This window comes from Cannabis sativa, chromosome 7 (genome assembly GCF_029168945.1).
Source record: "Cannabis sativa cultivar Pink pepper isolate KNU-18-1 chromosome 7, ASM2916894v1, whole genome shotgun sequence".
Taxonomy (NCBI): Eukaryota; Viridiplantae; Streptophyta; class Magnoliopsida; order Rosales; family Cannabaceae; genus Cannabis; species Cannabis sativa.
In genome coordinates this window covers 10,301,251-10,317,786 of record NC_083607.1, presented here as the reverse complement: position 1 = coordinate 10,317,786, position 16,536 = coordinate 10,301,251, and the positions used below count along the sequence as shown (strand labels likewise).

The 16,536-nt window shown below is 36.5% G+C and overlaps 1 non-coding gene across 1 annotated transcript; it reads left to right on the top strand.

Annotated features, from left to right (window-relative positions):
• Positions 1–3,794: 3,794 nt before the first annotated feature.
• Positions 3,795–3,901, top strand: LOC115698386 (small nucleolar RNA R71). Its single transcript, XR_004008137.2, has one exon. It is a non-coding gene; the product is annotated as a small nucleolar RNA R71 (small nucleolar RNA).
• The last annotated feature ends 12,635 nt before the right edge of the window (positions 3,902–16,536 follow it).

Sequence of the window (16,536 nt, the reverse complement as noted above, 5' to 3'; positions counted from 1 at the left end):
TGTATAGATTGCTAAACGATGAAGGAAAAGGACCCATAAAGTCTATCCCCCATACATCAAACAACTCTACTTCCAAGATTCCTGTCAAAGGCATTTCGTTTCTCCTTGAGATGTTTCCTGTACGCTGACAACGATCACATGCCTTCACAAAAGTACTAGCATCTTTGAAAAGTGTTGGCCAAAAGAACCCGCTCTGCAACACCTTGGCAGCTGTTCTAGTTCCACTGAAGTGTCCCCCACATGGTAGAGCATGACAGTGATTAAGAATAGAGTACATCTCCTCTTCAGGCACACACCTTCTTATTATCTGATCTGCACAGTGCTTGTAGAGGATTGGCTCTTCCCAGTAGTAATGTTTCACCTCGGAAAAGAATTTCTTTAATTGTTGGCGAGATAGCTCAGGAGGAGTGATATTGGCAGCTAAGTAGTTAACATAATCAGCATACCATGGTACCATAAGACTTTCTCTCACACTAAAAAGTTGTTCATCGGGAAATTGTTCATTTATTTGTACCTCTTTCGTATTCTGACTTTCTTCCAGCTCTAGTCTTGACAAGTGATCTGCCACCAAGTTTTCAGTACCCTTCTTGTCTTTTATGTCTAGATCAAATTCTTGCAAGAGAAGAACCCATCGAATCAGTCGTGGTTTGGCATCCTTCTTAGTCATCAAGTATTTGATTGCTGAATGATCTATATACACTATCACTTTATTGCCAATCAAGTAGGGTCGAAATTTGTCACATGCAAACACTATAGCCAGCATCTCTTTTTCTGTAGTAGCGTAGTTCAGTTGGGCATCATTCAAGGTTTTGCTTGCATAGTAAATGGTTCTGAATACCTTGTCAACCCGTTGTCCCAAAACTGCTCCAATAGCATAATCACTTGCATCGCACATGATTTCAAAAGGTAATTCCCAGTTTGGTGTAGTTACGATCGGTGCTGAGATTAACTTCTCCTTGAGAATCTGGAATGCTTCAAGACAATCTTTCCCAAATTCAAAAGGTACTCCACTAGCAAGAAGATTGGACAGCGGTTTGGCCACCTTGGAGAAGTCTTTGATAAATCTTCTATAGAACCTGGCATGACCCAAGAAGCTTCGAACTCCCTTAACTGAAACTGGAGGAGGCAAGTTCTCAATTGTAGATACTTTGGCTCTGTCAACCTCAATACCTTCTTTCGAGATTTTATGTCCCAGCACTATTCCTTCTGTAACCATGAAATGGCACTTTTCCCAGTTCAACACCAAATTAGAGTCTTCACATCTTGTTAAAACCAATTCCAAGTTGCTTAAACATTGATCAAACGATGAACCAAACACTGAAAAATCATCCATGAACACCTCGATGCACTTTTCTATTAAATCTGAAAATATGGCCATCATACACCTCTGAAATGTTGCTGGAGCATTACACAGCCCAAATGGCATTCGTCGAAAAGCAAAAGTGCCATATGGACATGTGAATGTTGTCTTCTCTTGATCCTTCGGTGCTATAGCTATTTGGTGATACCCTGAGTACCCATCAAGGAAACAATAGTACTCTTGACCTGCCAACTTGTCTAACATCTGATCAATGAATGGGAGTGGAAAGTGATCTTTTCTTGTGGCCTTGTTGAGTTTCCGGTAGTCAATGCAAATTCTCCATCCCGTGACAGTTCTGGTTGGGATGAGTTCATTCTTTTCATTCTTCACCACCGTCATCCCTCCTTTCTTTGGAACAACTTGGACTGGACTCACCCATTTACTGTCTGAAATAGGATACGCTACCCCGGCATCTAACCACTTTAAGACTTCTTTTCTGACAACCTCCTTCATTGGTGGATTTAATCTTCGTTGTGCATCAATGGTTGGCTTCACTCCTTCCTCCATTAAGATTCTATGCATTACAGTCGAAGGGCTGATCCCTTTAATATCTGCTAGAGTCCATCCAATGGCTTTTGTATGCTTCCTTAGAACCCGTAATAGCTTGTCTGTCTCTACAGAAGATAGGGAAGATGCCACAATAACAGGAAGTGTCTTATTTTCTCCCAAATATTCATACCTGAGATGCTCTGGTAGGACTTTTAACTCTAGTTGAGGAGGCTTTTCAGTAGATGGGGTAGGCTTGGTTGATATGACTCCTAACTCTTCATAGTATTTTCTATTCAGCGGTCCATAAGAATCGAGCCACAAAGCATACTCATAAGCTTCCTTACCGTCTTGTTCCACCACCTCTTCTTGTACCAAAGTCAGATTAAGAGGGTCTTCAGCATGCGTCTTTGTCTCCACCAACTGGTCCACCACATCAATTGCAAAACAGTTGTCACTAGCCGTAGGATAGGTCATTGCTTTGAGCACATTAAATACAACTTCATCTCCTTGTACCCTTAGCTTTAACTCTCCTTTCTGAACATCAATTAGTGCTTTCCCTGTTGCCAAGAAAGGTCTCCCCAGGATGATAGGAACATTACTATCTTCTTCCATATCCAGAACAATGAAATCAGCTGGAAAGATGAACTTGTACACCTTTACTAACACATCCTCAATGACTCCTCTAGGGTGAGCTAGCGATCGATCTGCCAGTTGAAGAGTTACAGTAGTTGGCTTTGCTTCACCCAGCTGCAGTCTTTTAAACACTGACAAAGGCATTAAGTTTATACTGGCTCCCAAATCACATAGTGCATTTATTCCTTCAATTTTTCCAATAGTACAAGGAATAGTGAAGCTCCCTGGATCTCTGAGTTTTGGAGGGAGTTTCTTCTGTAGAATAGCGCTACACTCTTCAGTTAGAGCCACTGTCTCATAATCTTCCATCTTCCTCTTCTTCGACAAAATTTCCTTCATAAACTTCACATAACTTGGCATCTGCTCTAGAGCTTCAGCAAAAGGATTGTTAATGTGAAGTCTTTTGAAGACTTCTAGAAACTTGGTGAACTGCTTGTCTAAGCTTGACTTTCTGAGCCTCTGAGGATAGGGTATTTTTACATGATGATCAATACTAATCGGTGGAGACTGTGGTGGTGGTGCTGGGCTGTCAGTAGCCTTCTCTGCTGTTGGTGTTGGTGTTTGCACTGGTTGAGCATTTATTTCTTCGTCTACCTCAACTGGTTGTGGTAACTCGGGCCCATCATACTTCTTACCGCTCCTCAGGGTAATTGCCTTGCAGTTTTCTTTGGGATTGACTTCAGTTGTGCTAGGCAAATTTCCTTGAGGGCGGGTTGCTACCTGAGTTGCTAGTTGGCCCATACGAGTACGGGTCTTTAATTGAAGATCTAGTTTCGGTCATAAATTGGAGCAAGAATGCGTCTGCAAACTAGAACTTCCACCAGAGGCTTGTTGCTGATTAAACTGTTGGTTCTGATTTCTTTGCTGATAGAACCCACTATTTCTTCGGTTGTTACCCTGGTTGAACCCATAATTGTTGTTGTTGCTGTTTTGTGAAAAATTCCCAATGGCTTTAGCTTCATCCATTGGCAAATCATCCACATCTGCTTGACACTCCGAAAAGTGATGACTTCCTCCACATAACTCACAAACAATTTGGGCTTGTTTAGCTTGCCCTGCAATTGTTTTTGTCAATGCCTCAACCTGAGCTGTTAACTTTATGATGGCATCAACTTCTAACACACCAGCTACCTTCTTAGATTGACTCCTTTCAGTTGGCCACTGCTGATTGTTTAGAGCCATCTCCTCCAATAGATCATACGCCTCATTAGCGCTCTTTCTCATAAAAGCTCCGCCCGCTGCTGCATCTATTAGAGTTCTAGTATTACCAACCAGCCAGTTGTAGAAGTTGTGAACCAGCATCCACTTCTCTATACCATGATGAGGACACCTCCTGATCAGATCTTTAAACCTCTCCCAAGCCTCATGGAGAGATTCATTATCTTGTTGGCAGAAATTATTGATTTCTCCTCTCAGCTTTGCAGACTTGGCTGGAGGAAAAAACTTTGACAAGAATTTTGTTGCCAAATCATTCCATGTGGCAATTGAATTAGGTGGCAAGGAATTCAACCAACTCTTGGCTTGTTCTCTGAGCGAGAATGGAAACAATCTCAGTCGAATGGCATCATCGCTAACTTCATTAACCTTAAAAGTTTCACAAAGTTCCATGAAGTTAGAGAGATGCAAATTAGGATCTTCAGAAGGGAGGCCACCAAACTGAACTGAAGACTGCACCATTTGAAGGATGGCAGGCTTAATCTCGAAATTGTTTGCATCCACTGCCGGTGGCCTGATACATGACTGCACTCCCGTCAGAGTAGGGAGAATGTAATCTCTCAAGCTACGGCCATTAGCTTGATCTTCCACGGCACCTCCATTATTACCGTTATTACCCCATTGTTTCCAACATTATTGTTCACATTGGCAGCCATGATTTCTGATGTTTCAGCAGTTGCTGAAACTCTTTCTTGCCTCTTGTTCTTTCGATTCCTCCTGCAAGTTTTCTCGATTTCAGGATCAACTGGTAATATGACTGTTTGTCCTTGACGGAGCATGCACTTAGGATTCCTGAAATAGATCAAGAAATTATTGCAAGAAAAAGGTTAGAAAAATCAGCAAGAGAAAATATACCAAAGTAGAAGTTAGTATAATTTTATGTAATATTAATCTTTAACAATTCCCCGACAACGGCGCCAAAAACTTGTTGCTGAAAATTATAAACGCTACGCAAGTATACGCAACCAAGTAGTAAATCTCACACAGGTGAGGTCGATCCCACAGGGAATTGGATTAAATACCACTAAATTACACTTATGATTTTATTCGGCAAATCGAAAGCAATTATGATTTAAAAACAGTAAAATATGAAAGAAATTCAGAAAACTTAATAACACAATTGAAAGTTGCGCAAGATGAGATAATAGGGAGGAGAATCCTGTTGTTGTTTACCCAAATCGTTAACGCTCAATTACTATCCTATTCTTGAGGTGAATGACAGATTATGAAATAACCTAGCTCCTTTCAGATCTTCTAGATTCTAAATCACATGTCATCTAATTAATTCCTTAATTAAACTAACATGTAATCAGCATTAAGTAATAATCTACTCGTCACATAAGTCATGCAAATACTTTCGTTTCACATAGAACATCGATTATCTTAATTTTAGCATTCTCAATTCTCACTTTTCAGATTTCGAATTGAGATCATAAAGCATGCACAAGGTGATCAATCTTAAACATGAAATTAAGAACAAATTAAGATAATTTCACACACAAGAATTGAGGAATGGTAATTAAACATTAACTAGGCAAAACATTAAACAACAATCATCATCCTCCCTAAATGGGAAATTTAGTTCAGAAACAAATCCATAACCATTCCTATAGCAATATTCAACATAAATAAATTAAAGAGGAATAAAGAAAAGAACTGTTGGTGGATGAATTCTGGATCTTCACTTCAATCTCTGTGCTCTTCCTGCCGCTCTCAGCTGTATTTTAGGGTTTCTGATCGCTCTCCCAGACCTCCAATCGCAGTTTTCTATTTATAACTAAAATTTAGGGTTCGATGGATGAAAATGCCCCTAGTCCGTACGGGATCTCGCCGCGGCTAAGCTTCCTCTCGCCGCGGCGAGATAATTGAAAATAAGGGGTCTCTCTGTATCTCTTAAATGGCCGCGGCGAGACTCTTCATCGCCGCGGCGACTGAAGCCTTCTAAATTTTCGAGATCAGCCGCGGCCAGGTTGTGTTTAGCCGCGACCAGATCTGCACAATTACTCAGAAATTGTGTTTTCTTCGGCTCAGCACGTCTTTTAACGAATTTCTGCACCCGAGACCTCTTTTATTCCAAAGAACCTGAAAACATAGAAAACAAGCGTAATTCTGTCCCAACACAGCTAAAAACGCACATAAATTAGATCCAAAACATAGGCTAAAAATAGCCTAACAGCCATCACAACAACAATCGTGGAAGGTCGAACAATAGAGGCAGAGGAGGAAGGTCGAGTGGTTCTAGACCAACTTGCCAAGTTTGTGGCAAATATAGTCACTCGGCGGCTCATTGTTACAACCGTTATGACGAGACATATATGGGGTCAGCTCCTGCTGGTGCACCAAGTTCCAACAAAAATAATCATCAACAGCCTGCTTCTGCTTTTGTGGCCACACCAGAGATGGTGGAAAACGATTCCTGGTATGCTGATACAGGAGCTAGTAATCACACTACTGCTGATGTCAATAACTTGAACCAAAAGATGAAATACATGGGTAAGGAGTCTCTAACAGTAGGAGATGGAACAAAACTAAAAATAGCTCATGTTGGAACAGGTTCAATTCGCACCACTGATGACTCATTGCTGGTTTTAAAGGAAATGTTACATGTTCCTAATATAACAAAAAATCTTATTAGCATTTCAAAGTTAACTAGAGATAATAATGTTAGTGTTGAATTTACCCCTAATTTTTGTTTTGTGAAGGACAAGGAAACCAAGAAGGTGGTTCTTCGGGGGAGGCTTAAAGATAGTCTTTATCACTTCTGCATTCCAAATACTGACTCTGTGACAAAACCAAGCTACAGCAACTTCTCTTCCTCTCAACTCTCACCCGTTACTGGTGCTTTTACTCTGTCTAAGTCTAATGTAACTCAGCACACTACTGCTGCTTTTTTCAATTCAATCAAGGACAAATGGCATAGGAGATTAGGCCATCCGTCCAATAGAGTGTTAAACCTTGTGCTTACTCAAATTAATGAAAATCTCTAATTAGTAATGTTGAGCATTTTTGTGAAGCATGTCAACTAGGCAAATCTCATTCCCTGCCTTTCAAAGCAAATAGTTTTCATGCTAAACATCCTCTTGAACTTGTGCATACCGACATATGGGGCCCTGCCCCAGTTATGTCAAACACTAATTATAGATTTTATATACACTTCATCGATGATTTCAGTAGGCACACTTGGATATACCCTCTAAAAGCCAAATCTGATGCTCTCCAAGCTTTCACTCACTTTAAAACATTAGCTGAGAATTTACTTGAGAGAAAGATAAAGTATCTCCAAACAGATGGTGGAGGCGAATACCAAGCTTTTAATGATCATGTTGTTCAAAATGGTATTAGTTTCCATCATTCTTGTCCTCATACTTCTGCTCAAAATGGAAGGGCAGAGAGGAAACATAGACACATTGTGGAAATGGGTCTAACTCTTCTTGCTCAAGCTGGTATACCCCAAAAATATTGGTGGGATGCTTTCCAAACTTCTGTCTATCTCATAAACCGACTACCTACACTTGTTCTCAAGAACAAATCTCCCATAGAGGTTTTGTTCAACAAGAAACCAGACTATAAATTCCTAAAAAGCTTTGGCTGTAGCTGTTACCCGTGTCTAAGACCATACCAAACCCATAAATTCCAATATCATTCAACAAAATGTGTCAACTTAGGGTATAGTGAGAGCTACAAAGGCTACAAGTGCTTGAGTAGCACAGGGAGACTTTACATCTCCAGGAATGTAATCTTCAATGAAGATGAATTCCCTTTCAAAATCGGTTTTCTCAACACTCATCAATCTGAACAATCTATTCAAGTCTCAGTTCCTAGCTGGAGTACAGTTCTCCCACTGGCCATTAATTCTCAAGAAAAATTCTCCAACACCTCAGACCATCCTGAAGCATCTGTTGGAGAACCACCATCTGCTCATTTTCCTTCACCTGACAGCAATCAGGATGTAAATTCACCAAACTCTCTGGTTTATGATGATACTGCTCATATGCAAGGGGACACACATGAAGCTGAGACTCCAACCTGCCACTACAACACCAGAAATACCTGCTGCTGTCATTGATGTTCCTGTCAACCCGATTATGCCTACACATCCTATGACAACAAGAGGGAAGGCAGGAATTTTTAAACTGAAAGTGTATTTAGGTGCTGCTAAACAGGTTTATTCTTTTGCAGAACCAACTAGTGTCTCTGAAGCTCTAGCTCATCCAGGGTGGAAAAATGCTATGGATGAAGAAATTATAGCACTTGTCAAGAATAAAACCTGGAAAGTCGTCCCTTATCTTTCTGGTATGAACGTAATTGATAACAAATGGGTGTATAAAGAAAAGAGAAATGCCGATGGAAGTTTTCAGAGACTCAAAGCTCGTCTTGTGGCAAAAGGTTTCACCCAAAGACCGGGCATCGACTTTGGGGAAACCTTCAGCCCTGTTGTCAAAGCCTCCACAGTTCGAATCATTCTCACTATAGCAGTTTCCAAGGGATGGAATATCAGACAACTCGATATAAATAACGCCTTTTTGAATGGACAGTTAGAAGAGCAAGTTTTTATGAAACAACCAGAGGGTTTTGTCGATCCATCCAAGCCAAATCATGTCTGTCTACTCACTAAATCTCTCTATGGGCTAAGGCAAGCGCCTCGTGCATGGTTCGAGAAGCTGAAAACAACACTTGTCAGTTGGAAATTCATGAATTCTCGAGCAGATTCTTCCCTGTATTGGTATTCAAATGCTGTTGATATCATCCTCGTCCTAATCTATGTCGATGATATTATCATCACAGGGAACAACTTTCCCAAACTCAAGCAGTTTGCCACCAAACTTAATCAAAGATTTGCCCTGAAAGATCTTGGAGAGTTGAACTATTTCCTTGGAATTGAAGTATATCGAGACGACACAGGTATTTATCTCAGCCAGTCAAAGTATATTCGTGAGCTGTTGGAGAAAACTAATATGCTGCATCTCAAACCTTGTTCAACTCCAATGACTGTGGGAAAAACTTTTTCTATTTCTGATGGTGAATTGCTTGATAATCCAACCGAGTATAGAAGTCTTATTGGAGCCTTGCAATATCTAACAAACACTAGACCTGATCTGAGTTTCTCTGTTAATAAACTCAGTCCATTTCTTAAGGCACCTACAACTGCACATTGGTGCGCTGCAAAAAGGATACTTAGGTACCTAAAGGGAATAATTTTTCATGGTTTACACATTAAGGTCTATGACAGCTGATAGAATTTGATGGGATTTTCAGATGCAGACTGGGCAAGTTGCCCCGATGATCGAAGGTCTACAGCCGGATATTGCGTCTATCTTGGAGACACTCTTGTGTCGTGGTCCTCAAAGAAACAAGCAGTGATATCTCGATCCAGTACAGAATCGGAATACAGAGCTTTGGCTCAAGTTTCGGCTGAGATAGCTTGGATCCAATCTCTTCTTCAAGAACTAAAATTTCTTCTGCCCAACACTCCCATCACTTGGTGTGACAATATGGGAGCAAGTGCATTGGCATCAAACCCTGTTTATCATGCTCGCACTAAACACATAGAGTTGGACATCCATTTTATTCGAGACAAGGTCTTAAACAAGCAATTAGAGGTTCGGTATGTTCCCTCTCATGACCAGACAACCGACTGTCTTACAAAGAGTTTAACTGGTTCAAGATTCAGCTTCTTAGTTGACAAACTAGGAGTGGTTCAATCCCCACTCAGTTTGAGAGGAGGTGTTAAGAAATGAAAATATGCATCAGCCCCTGCTTCACACATCACTATGCCATCTGTCATTGTGATCCTGAATTCAATATCAGACAGCTCATTATTTTCCAATCATCAATTTCTGATTTTCCATATCTTTCTGTTATTACTTTTTGTACGAATATTCTCTTTCTGTTATTACGTTTGGTGAGGTGTAATATTTCTAGAATCATCTTTGTAATACTATTTAAGGAATGAATGAAGGCAAGAGCTCATTGAGCTAAATATTCAATCAAATCCCCTTGTCTATAATTTCTTACTAGTGAATTCCTATTTATACAAAAGTATTTACTAAAGAAATGAAAAACTAAATTAATGTAATAAAGAAAATTACAATGAAGCATTAATGGTGATAATTAATATGTTGATTCGGACATCCATAAATATTCACTACTACAAATTAGGCCTTTAGTGACACTATATAGTGACACTCATAAAAGTGTGTCACTAAAAAATTAAAAATGGTTTTTAGTGACACACAACATTAGACTCTAAATGTTCGGTATTTATTACGTGAAATGTGTGTCACTAAAAATATGGAGTGTCACTAAAAATAAAACCCAAAATATTTAATTTTATGAAAATTAAAAAAAAAAAAAAAAAAAAAGCAAGGCCTATGGTGACATGCCACGCATGTGACCAAAGAGGGATCCCCACGCTCTTTGCGCGTCGCTATACGTGGCTATAGCGACGCGCAAAGAGTGTGGGGATACCTCTTTGGTCACACGCGTGGCATGTCACTATACGATTTTATTTAAATATATATATATTTCAGCCCTAAATACTCTTCAACTACCCCAGCCACTCTCTCTCTCTCTCACGATACCCTCTGTATACCCCAGCACTCTCTCTCTCATGATACCATCTTAAGCATCAAGCACCCTAAAATTTTCCCCAGCTGAGATCGGCGCAGCAGACAGAGACCGGTGCGAGGTCCGGGCGGAGACCGGTGCGAGGTGTGGGCAGAGACCGGCGAAGCAGACGGCATCTCAGGTAAGAAATTGTTATTTCGTTTTTTTTTTAGATAAACTTTCCATTTTTTTTGCATCTTAGGTAAGTTTTTTTAAATCAGATTATTTTTCCATTTTTGTTGTTTTTTCTATTTGAAAATGTGATTATTTTGTATATGATTATATATGATTTTGTATATGATTTTCAGATTATATATGATTTTGTATGGAGAAAGTGTAGTTGTTTTTAGGTTGTGTTTTTGTTTGTTAAAATTTAGATATATTATTCAAAACTTTAATGTAAGTATAAATTATTTTTTTTTTTATTATTAATTTCAGATTAGTTATGTTGTTTTTTTTTTGTTTTGTTTATTTATGTTTTTTTTTTTTTGTTATTTTAGATTATATTAAAATAAAATTTATTGAGTTCAAGCTCACCAAAATTGAAAAAGCAAAAAACTAATTAAAATTTGTGTATACTTTATTTTGTATTTAGAGATTTAATCTAAATATAAAAATGAAAATATTTTTTAGCATGATAAAAATCTTTTAAGAAACAAATAATATAAATTATAATTTTAGTTTTAATACAATAATTGAAAACTAACATTTTTTTTTAGAATAATAATACAACTAAGTTTATAGGAAAAAAAAATTAAATATCAATGATTTTCATATCATAAGAGAAGAGAATGTACCTATTAAGACTATTCCAAAATGGTAATTAAATTATCAATTTTTAGAGAAAAGCTATTAAAGTTTTAATTTTTTTTTATAGTCAAAGTTTACATGAAACTTTTTTTTTAATACTATGTTGTCTACTCTCTTAAATCATTACTCTATTGGAAAGTAATAATTTTATAGTGACATTTTCAAATCTCAAACATAGCAAAGAGAAATAATAAGCAAAGCAAACTATACTTTAATTTTATTATTATTATTATTATTATTATTATTATTATTATTATTATTATTATTATTATTATTATTATTATTATTATGATTATTATTATTATTAGCTTGATCATGATGATTGTCATTTCTACTACCTATTTTAATAATTTTTTTTCAATGTTATTATTAGTGTTTTGGTTACTAGCAAGGATCGTTACAAAGTTAACGTGGTCATTTTAAATTAGAAGAGGTACGTGTGCATATTAATTTTTTTCTGTTAATTAATATTATACAAATGTTAGAGGAGTTTGAATATCCTACATATTCATCCATAGCGAAGTAGGTTTTGATATTAATTGTGTGTTGCGGTCATAACGGAAGGTTTCTAACTTGTGTGCCTTAGTGAAGTAGGTTCTGCGAAAATTTGATTGTGTTGCGGTGCTATAAGGATGAAAACTTATTGCGTGTTGGTTGAATTGATTGAATTATTTGTTTGCTATAACAGATGGTTAGGTTAATATTATAGGGGAAATGTTGTCCAATTTTTTTTAGAATTTTATTTGTTATTATCGATAAATGTTTGCTTAATTGATTTGATCGTATTGTCAATGAAATTTTATGTGCTTCATTTTTATTTTATTTTTTATAATTTTATACGGATGATGTAGGAAGAAAAATATGGATAAAAAATGGATGTCAACAAATAGGTTATCTGAGGAGTATAGAAATGGTGTCGAATTCTTCATAAGATTTTGCATGGAAAATATGGTAGACCCAAATGATACTTTTTGTCCATGTGTTAAGTGTGGAAATGCAAAAAAGTTGAATTTAAGTAAGGTCAATGAGCATTTGTTTTTCAATGGGATTGACAAAAAGCTATAATATTTGTTTTTTTATTAAGAATGCATATGTTGATAAATTTAATTAATATATTATTTATCTTTAATTTTTGTAGTTAAGTGATGCAAAGTATACAGAAGAAGACATTGATGAAGTGAAAGAGCATTGGGCAAGTGAGATGTTATCGGTTATTCAAACTTATCGACGTTAGTTGTTTTTTGTTTTAATAGGGCAAGTGAGATGTTATCGGTTATTCAAACTTACCGATGTTAATTTTTTTTTGTTTTAATAGGCCAATAGTTATTATATAATTTTATAGTTATGGATTTATTAGTATAATGAACTAATATGTAATATTTATTAATTTTGTTGATGTGAATTATTATAATGGTTTAATTTTTAAATTTTACATTTAGTTAATTAAAATTATTATTGTTATATTTAATTGTATTTGTATATAATTAATATAACTTATTATTTATAATATATAAAATTTGAATTAAAATAATTAATTATTTTATTTTTTTTTGTCAAAAAATACTTAATATAGTGGCACTTTTGGTGTGTCACTATAACTCTAAATATATTAATAAAAAAGAAAAAAAAAAGAAAAATAGGATATAGTGACACTCTTTGTGTGTGGTTGTTACCTTTTTAGTCTGGCAAAACCTGACACTATATCCCTATAATGACGCGCAAAACGCGAGTGCAATAGGTTTCAGTGACACGTGTGGAGTGTCACTAAAAACTGCCTTTCCAGTCAGCCTCATTAGTGACACGCGTTGAAGTGTCACTAAAAGGGTTCAGTGACACGTGTGGAGTGTCACTAAAACCCAATTTTCTAGTAGTAATTATTTCATAACACTACCCCTTGGATGTCTATAAAAACTGTTTCATTAAAAACCTTGCTCAAAAACTTCGTCAAAAGAAAAAGAGTGCAGTGTGAATTAACTCTCCCTTATTTAGGCATTCGTGGAGATCTTTTAATCGACGAATTCCAATCTTGTATGTCGCCTTCTCAAATATTGATGTTGGTAATAACTTTGTGAATAAGTCTTCAAGATCGACACTTAATTGAGTTTGTTGAACATCAATATAGTCATTCTCTTAATTAAGATCATGAATTAAGAAGAATTTGGTAAAAATGCATCCCTTTAGCTCTATCTTCTTCATTATAGCTTTAGTTTAGCAAGTGTTAGGGGTGTTCATCAAACTGCCCGAACCGCTCAAACCGCCCGCACCGCACCACACCGCAAAAAAAATGTGGTATGAAATTCTTTGCGGTGCAGTCGCGGTTTGAATTTTTCCTAAACCGCGCAGTGCGGTGCAGTTTGCGGTTTTGAATTGTTAATATGCGGTTCAAACCGCACCGCACTGCATATTATAAAAATACCAATTTTTATATTTATTTAGGTCCAATATGTGAATATTCAACTTAAAGTCTACTATTCTTTCAAAAAAAAAAAACTTAAAGTCTACTAATTATTGTATTGTTGACACTTAAATTTTTTTTCATATTTATTTTCAAGCCTTATGGTATTTTGACAAGTTTTGCTAAAAGTTTGTTGTATTTGTGATAGTTTAATTATTTAGGGATAGTCCAAACCGCATAAACCACAAAAACCGCACCGCAGCACACTATTTTTTTGCGGTGCGGTTTTTGCGGGTTTTTAATTTCGCGGTGCGGGTGCGGTTTGGGAAATTTAAAAAACCGCATGTGCGGGTTGGTTTGAAAAAATAGTCAAAAATCGCACCACCCGCACCGCGAACACCCCTAGCAAGTGTCAATCTTCCAGACTTATTCACAAAGTTATTACCAACATCAATATTTGAGAATATGACATACAAGATCAAAATTCGTAGATTAGAAGATCTCTACGAATGCCTAAATCACTACTACAATATGGGCCTTTAGCTTCCCTTTTTTTAACCCATTTTATAAAAAGGGAAGCTAAAGGGTGTGAAAACACCCACCAGATTCGAAATTGACATTTAGAGGCAGTTTTTTGGTAAAAACCGTAGGTATATATATTAGTAAACCCTATCTCGTCGGTTGAAAATTGGGATTTTTTAAGGGTTTTGTGGGAGACCCTATGCCGTCGGTTCCTAGCAAAGAACCGACGGCATAGGTGCACACTTTATTAACACGTGTGCACCTATGCCGTCGGTTCCTATGCCGTCGGTTCTTTGCTAGGAACCGACGGCATAGGGTCTCCCCTTAATAACCTCTGCATCGTCTTCTTCTTCCTCACTTCTTCTTCTCCAGCATACCAGCCACTTACAGCAGAGAGAAACCCACGAAAAACAAACGAAAACCCTCGCCAACCACCTCTAAAAACCCACATATCTCTCTCATTTCTTCACCATTTCACCTCATTTTTGTCTTAAAAGTTTTTATTTTCAATATCTAATCCCATACACTAAAAAAGTTTTGTTTTTTCACCCATTTACACTGTACCCGAACCTATTTTAAAAAAAGGTGGTGGTTTAACTCCGACCACCGCTTTTAGCGGAGAAATCGTTCAATCTCAACGTTCATTAAGGTATAAATATGATTTTTGTTCATTTTATTAATGTACATTGGTATTATTTCGTTTTTGTAAATTTTTTTTAGAATTTTTTCATTTTATTAATATTATATTGTGTGTGCTATAGGTGGCCGAATTTTTGGTCGCAATTTGTCGCCAGATTGCGTTTATAAGGTAAATATTTATTTACTTGATATATAATATATATGTATATATTTTATATTTTATTATTGAATATGTGTTTATATATATGTTGTCTGTATATATATTGTGTATATACTATTTGTGTATTTTGTGTATTTGTATTGTATATATATTTGTTGTGAATGAGAATGAGAGGTAGTAGGAATTTAATTAGTTTAGAGTTAAAGTTTTTAAAATAATGGTAGTGTGATATTTAATTGATTATATATGTATATATGTGTATATGTTATTTTTAAAAAAAAAACTATGGAAATTAGTAACTAGTAACTTGCTACTTTGTTTAATAACTAGTAAGTAATTTAATAATTAAAATTTTAATTTGGTTGTATATTGCATTATGTTATAAGTTGTGTGCTAATATTTGAGAGTCGATCGACATATTTTGGTGTTGATCGGATTCGCAATAGGTATATCCATCCGCTAACCTTTTGTTAGTATAATTAATTATCAATGCATGCTTAGTTGAGTTTGAATATCTTAAATATTCATCCGTAGTGAAGTAGGTTCTGCGAATACATGTACTGCGGTCGGATTGGTGGATAAATTTTGTATTGTTTATGTTAGTTTCTTTGTTCTGTATTGTTATATTTATTTTGTTTGTTACTTTAGGCACTTTTAAAATTTTTGGGAATGTCCAATTACAGCTGTTATGCTACAAAAATTTTGGTAGAATTTGGATCAAATTTCGGTAGAATTTAGTGTTAGTAGCATGATATTCAATTTTGTTTGTTAATAGTGTAGATATGGCCAACTCGAGTTCAGGATCTGATTCAGACCCAGAGGCAGAGTGTCCAACAGTAATACCTACAAGAGGGCCTACTCAAATGAATGAAATATCCAAGCTAATGGATCAAGGCAAAAGAGTGGCCCTCGAGGTTAATGACAAAGAACAATACTGCGGGAAAAGCTATGCTAAGCTCGTATCCACTCTAGGTGTCAGATGCCGGCAGACGATAGGGTTGTCCTATAAAAACTGGAAAGAAGTCAACCCGACTCTGAAAAATAAAGTTTGGAACGACATACAAGTAAGCTGTTATTTGTTAGAATTTTGATTTATTTTTCTATTAATTCAAATATTCACTCTAACCGTGTTTGTTTCCCTTCAAACTAGACGAGGTTCATTGTGCCGGACTCCTTCAAACATGATTGTCTCATCCTAGCTGGGAAGTTAATGAAAGACTTCAAGAATAGGATGACAAAAGACATCATAATGCCCGCGTTGCAAGAGAAGGATCTGGGACGACTGGCACAAGTCCCTGAAAAGCACCCCGAGATCGACGCTGCTGATTGGTGCACTTTTGTTGAAAGTCGACTAACTCCTGAATTTCAGGTACGCTAATTATATTAACACTAAGATAAACTCTTAAATACAAGTACATGTATCTAATGTATTTTTTTGGCATTGTAGGAATTGAGTAAGGTGCAACGTGAACGTTCATCAAAAATTCAATCCAGACATCGTAGTGGTCGGAGTGGAATGGTGAACGTACGGGAAGCTGTGGTAAGTAATGCTTAAAATTTAATGTGCTATAATTTTGCTATAAAATTTAATTGGTACTCATTTAATTATTATAACGTGATGTAGAAAAAGGATCTCGAAGTTGCAGATCCCCCCCGCCACCGTGTTTGGATTAAATCTCGCACCAAGAGTCGAAAACTTGTCACTGA